The sequence below is a fragment of the Megalops cyprinoides genome, chromosome 1, assembly GCF_013368585.1.
Source record: "Megalops cyprinoides isolate fMegCyp1 chromosome 1, fMegCyp1.pri, whole genome shotgun sequence".
Classification (NCBI taxonomy): Eukaryota; Metazoa; Chordata; class Actinopteri; order Elopiformes; family Megalopidae; genus Megalops; species Megalops cyprinoides.
Genome location: NC_050583.1, coordinates 42,528,535 through 42,535,169, shown reverse-complemented (window position 1 = coordinate 42,535,169; position 6,635 = coordinate 42,528,535).

Here is a 6,635-nt window from a genome sequence, read left to right as displayed (position 1 = left end):
ATCATAAGAAATCCAATATTTATTTTAAGCATTCAAAGGAGGGATATCTATTCCACACATATTACACACATCAGGGATTGCCTTGTCAGAAGCACAGAAAATATGAGTACATTTGAACAGCATCCCTTAAAATCCCTCCCCAGTACCATCATTTAGAGTATTGATACAGTGATGACATGTATGAATGAAACATCTCTCAATGATTTTTAGATCCATCACATCATTGTGGACAGATACAAATGAAGTGGAGGCCAAATGAAATTAGCTTAGACTTCAGCATGCTCCATTTTACAAATGGATTTTTGCCTCTGCAATTATAGGGAGGTGTGTTCAAGGCCAGCGTAATGGTTTCAATCACTCAAATCCTATAAATCGTTTGGCCTCCATCCTATCTCACCCAGCATTATCACTTTGAGCCACCTTCTTCACTTGCTCCTCAAACTGGGAAAACATGGCTCAGACCAATGATACAGTGCCTTGTTTGTAATGTCATCAGATTACTCACTTATTAAAGAGTGGCCCCAGCTTGCAAGAGAGAAGCTTTTGAACACTCCTACAATGGTTGGATTTCCTGAGAAGTGCCTGAGGAATGTCTGTTTGTGGAATTGTCTGTTTGTGGAATACTGAGCCACTCTGGTCAGTGGAATTTATTTCTGCTTTTAGGGGTGGTCTAAAGATGGACGGATGCTTGTTATTGCAGACCTATTTCATTGAAAGGGGTTATTCCATTGCCATGAAAAATATTGTACTTGTTTTAAGATAATTCAGGGGGCTGAATTAAATCATCAAGAGCACTCTTCTTGGGGACAGCATTAGGGGAATCAAAATATTAAACTCCATGTATTCCACCCCAGCTACACTCAGATATAATACTCCATATTGATATAGTATGATACACTCAGATATATCACTCCATATTGATATAGTATGATACACTCAGATATATCACTCCACACTGCCAGCTCGGCAGACCATATCATACTATTCTTATAATGGTCAGAGAAGACACAAATGTTCCATTAATACTACTACTAGGATGATGCAGAATGTCTAATTCTTTCTCCATGTCCCTTACATAAACCCAACAACACTAATCCAACACTGACAGCAACAACCTACTAAAGCACTTTTTATAATGCATGCTGATGTAGTGGGAACATGCTTAATATTGTTACTACTAATACTTAACCATCACCAAGCCATTATGTCAGTATGTTATACTAGCCTTTGTCTTTGAAAAAATCAACCAGGCATGCTGCTGAGTGATGAAGCCAGTATGTTTGCCTTTGTGTTCCTCAATACAACTCGGGCTACACACTATTCAGTGTTGTTACTATTTGCAGCTTTTGTGCACTGCATTTAGCAAAAATACCATCACATGACACTAAGTACTCTGCAAGGGTTTTGCATAATTTGGACTGGTTGGTGTATCAATGTTTGGATTGAATTCCACCTGGAATTCACCCATGAATAATATGATTGAAACTAAATATTGAAGATATGAAGTCACCCCTGTCCTTCAAAGTCATACCCTTCAGTGTGCTCAGACTCTGGATCCCTGTGCCAATCAGTGTAGAAATCCTGTGACATGGTGTGATAATGCTGGTGGGGGTGGAACTGTGCTCACAGAGTCCTGAGGATGAGGGAAAAGGAGGCAGGTTGCGCTGGTCTCCATGCCCCTGGTGACATATGGTGAGTTCATTAATCGTTGTCTGTTGGGATTAGAACACCCAGTACGATTTGGCTGTCCCTCCCCACCTCCCAGGGAGAGTGCACTCAGCCCAACCCCCTATAGGACACCCCCCCCACCATGAGGCTGAAAACAGAATAACACCAAGCCCTTCTGAGCAGGGATAACTTTTACAAGTGAAAAGTTGTGTTGCAAATTTTAAACCGTTTCTCATGTCATTTCGAGGACATATGTCCAGTGTCTTGTGACAGCAAGGGCAAACAGTGCCATATTGAGAGTGCTACATTTGGAGTGCTGACTCTGTCTAATGCATATTGAACACTAATGTACCAACAGAAAGCTTTTGCAGTTTTGAGAGATATGCTGCATTTATGGGTATTGAAAGCTCATAATTCAAATTGTGCTATCTCTGCATTGGCGCTATCTTAAATGATTCACTTTTCTTCCTTTTTAGGTGGAGAAGTATTTTACTTCTTCAGCATTTTGAAGTGCTAAATTGAATCAAATTACAGATACTGCAGTACTTAATATGTCATCATCTCCATATTTCTGAATATAGCTACTGATCTATTTTGTTAATGCTGAAATATATTACAAGAAAAAATAGCTAAGGAAGTCCAACATCTCCCTTTTTCCAAATCTGAAAAGTGCTAATAGAATACATGTATATTCTAGGCCAAAGTTGACGATTTAATTTGTTGAATGTCACTGCTATCTAAGACAAAATTCATGACTATGCATAAAAGGGTGGAGTAGATCCAACACCAAGAATATCTGAGAGTAAGATGTTTGTACCTCTATCCCCAACACTTAAACATTCTGCCTCTTTCACAAAGACTAAATTCCTGTCTATTGCCACACAGCCATCTTCAGAAAGGGGTCAATGTTAAAGTCAAGACAAAGAGTACTCTTGTGATTTTGATTTTTCCTCACTGATCAAAGACTGACCCTGGAGATGGTTCATTGCACATGAAGAGTTGTGTATCCCTGACAACCACACATGCCCTGCAAATGGAACCATTTTATATCAAACAGAGCAGAAAGCAGCCATCACTTAACCTCCATATCTCCCATGGCAGAGTAGGAGACTGCTGGGGGTTGACTTTAAAGGCAAGAGACATGATGGTCTCTTCTTGTAGCTATCCTAGCATGGAACTCTGTCACACTAAGATCACCACAAAACATCAACTCCATGCTAATCAAATTGCACAGCTTTCCTGGGGAAGTTATCTCTCATTTCTAACAACTATCCCCTAAATGTTATTTCTGAACCACTGTCTCAGTCCAAAATCCTTTTGAGAATGGGTTTGAATGACAGGCAAATGCTAGAATTAATATGCGATTCAGTGCCACACTGACCTTGTGTTTTTAATCTCCTGGGCCTGAACTTGATATTGTGATGCTCTCAGTCTAACTACTGACTAGACCAGTACTACACTGTTTAAAAATTACAGGACACGCATCACTTTAGGGAAAGATTGATCCTTTTATGGCTGAATCGATCAGAACATTGTCGGGTCAATTAAAACCGGTTCTTTCACTTTGACAACGAGGAGAGTTCTGTCAAAGCACAGTTTGAAGTAAATATCACAGTCAATTTTTGTTTATCATGAAAACACTTGAGATGCAGTTAATTGCTTCTGTGTGCAGCGGGCGATGTTTTCTTGTTCCCTGAGCAGTTTCCTTATTTACCACTATACAATACACCATTACTGGGAGCAACAAATAACAGCGACGGGAAAATGTGAACAAGATTCCTGAAGAACACACAACGCTTGACTCATGTGAGTGTAGCGAATTACTGCTCTTTGTTTCTGCTTTAAGTTTGGAAGCATTAATTGAATGCTGTGTGATTGATGCGTACCAGTGGCAGACACATGCAGTTGAAACAGCAAGCCACTAATTACGGGGGAAAAAAAATAACATGAAGCCTTTCAAGGACCAACAATACAGTTAATGCGCTGTTACTTGTTGCCAGCTCGTTGAGCATGGGGTAACATTTTCAAGCCAGTACGCAAGCACAGAGACTGGCAAGGGGATGTGTGAAAAAGGCTATCTGTATTTGGGCACGCCAGTGACAATATGACCAGCAAGATACCTTTCAGCTCTGGACTCCAGCAGTGCTGAGTCTGAAAGCACACTGCATCTGTCCTTCACCTGTACAAACCTAAGGTGCAATTGCACCATGCAGGGTAAACAATAATAGCAGCAGTTAAAATCCATGGGGGTAGAAGCTTTGGAGGGAGGAGCATGCCCGTATCATTGTGTGGGGAGCTGGGCAGCGTAACCATTCGCCAGCACACCACAGGAACAGCATCAATGCTGTCTGAACATGGATGGGCTCTGCAGGCCATGTGTGGCAGGGTAACAGAGAGAACAGGGGATCAGAAACCATTTAGCTGGCTCACACCGATCCCTTATCCTCCAATTACACGCAGCACATTGGTAACCAGTCAGAGCATTTCAGTTGTGTGCATACAGTTCACATTTTAGGGAGATAACTGCATTCTTGTTTAATACGCACACATCAAAAATGCATTACTCATAAATCCTATAATGAATATCTTTATGTATAATCTCAGTTGCTCTGTCCATGAATATATATATATATATATATATATATATATATATATATATATATATATATATATCCCAAATGATTTCCACAACCTGAGATTTTGACTAATTACACTGAGATTTTTATTTGTAAAATACTCAACTGCCACCCAAAAAAGAAATAAAATTATAAACCATTAAATAGTAAAGAAATCAAGAACTCAAATGTCAACAATCAATAATCAATAACCAAGTAATTGCTACTTGGTTGGCCCACCTTTCGCAGCTATTATAGCCATGAGTCTTTTTGGATTGGTCTGTATTAACTTTGCACAACACGATGGAGCATTGCTCTTTGGCTTAAATTGAATGAATCAACACCTCCCAGTTACAGTAACTACCAGGTCCCTCGATCAACTGGTAGAGGTGGTGGTGTTGCTGCTGTACATAGCTCCAAACTGTGTGCCACTCTTAAATCTGGCTGTAACTTTAATTCATTTGAATTGCTAGTACTTAGCTTTGCACATCCTGACAAGACTGCATCTCAGCTGTTTACCCTTGTAATAGTTTACAGGTCACCTGACCCTTATACTGTTTTCTCATCCGAATTTGCAGATTTTCCATCCAACCTGGTTGTCAACACAGCAAAGGTTGTGGTGGGCGATTTCAGCATTCATATGTGCAATGAACATGCTCCATTCAGAACAGCATTTTAGTCCATTATTGACTCTACTGGATTCTCTCAATTTGTGGATAAACCCACACATTGCTGCAACCATATACTGGATCTGGCCTTCACTTATGGGACTGCAATTAGCCATGTAGTAACTATGCCACACAATCCTGTACTGTCGGGCCATTATCTTGTGACTTTGAACTTTCCGTTAGCTTGTTATATGAACTCAGAGTCCATATTTTCTCTTAGGCGCACCATCTCGTCTGCTACCACTAACACCTTTATTGATGAGCATCCTGCATCCTACAGTCTGCACAATGAAGACCTATGCTCGAACCCTAGTTCAGCTAAAATAAAGGCCAACGTCTGCGGTATAATATGCAAATTAGGTTCAGTATTTAAGAATGTTCCGAAGTCAGGGACCAGTATTACCCCGACTTAGGCACATCGGCATCTCGGAACTAACTGCAGAAGACCATTGCTCAGGCGGCTGTAGATAAGTGTGCAAGAGGCGGACAGTGGACAATACTGGTCCCCGACTGCAGAAGAACACTCCATAATACTCTAGATGTCATTGCACCCCTTAAAAAGAAGAAAATCTCAGACAAAAAGCTTGCACCTTGGTACAACAACCAGACCTGTGCTATCAAACAAGCTGTGTGGAAACTTGAAAGAAAACGGTTTTCCATCAAATTACAAATCTTTCTCCTGGCTTGGAAAGAAAGTCTTCTAAGCTACAAGCATGTCCTCGCAGCTACCAGATCTGCGTATTTTTCTACCCAATATAAGGACAATCCCAGGTATTTGTTCAGCTATGTCGCCAGACTTACTAAGACCCCTGCATCAGCCAATCCCTGCATTCCAGCAATTCATACTAGCAATGACTTCATGAACTTTTTTGACAGCAAAATCATAAAGATACAAGATATATTTCCTCTTTACTCTCCTCTATACTTTCCTCTACTTCTGCCTCCAGCCTGGCCTGTCCAGTCTCACATAACATAGATGCATCTACTAGGCTAGCCACATGCTTAGGCTCTTTCCCACCCATTGAATTTAACTATTTCTCCTCTCTAATTAATGCATCTAAAAATGCCACCTGCCTGTTAGACCCCATTCTGACAAGATTCTTAAAACAGCTGCTATCTGAAATTGGCACACGATTATTATAAATGACAGAAAATAAACAGAGGTAGAAGCATCCGTCAGAATTATTCCATCTTTTTCTGAGAAGACATGAAGGCACACCATAATACAGTATGTCTGTGGGATGTACAGTATGAATGAAACTGACCCTGAAGAAGAACGTGCACTTCTGACAGATTGGTAAATGAGAGCAAAGGAGCAGCTGGGTGGTTAGCCGTGCACGTGGGCTTTTAATGGCTTTTTTAAAGAGAGATCAATCTCCTCTTCCTCTGTTTTTCCTTTCTACAGTGCACATTTTTATTTTTAGCAGGCAGCACAAAGAGACTTTGGAGGGTTTCATTTCAGCACAGTCAGCCTTTAATTAAAGCAAGCATCTGCTGGTGACCTTCATACCTGCCTCCAGTACTGCTGAGCCAAGCACTTTCAAAATCAGAATGCTTTAATAAATGCCTACAGACTGCTGTTGATAGGCCACAGTCAATTTCCAATTTTCGGAGGGGTTCTGATATTTTATGATGTTTTATGATGTTCTTGGGTGCAGGAGAAAGGAGAAGTGTGTCTGTTACC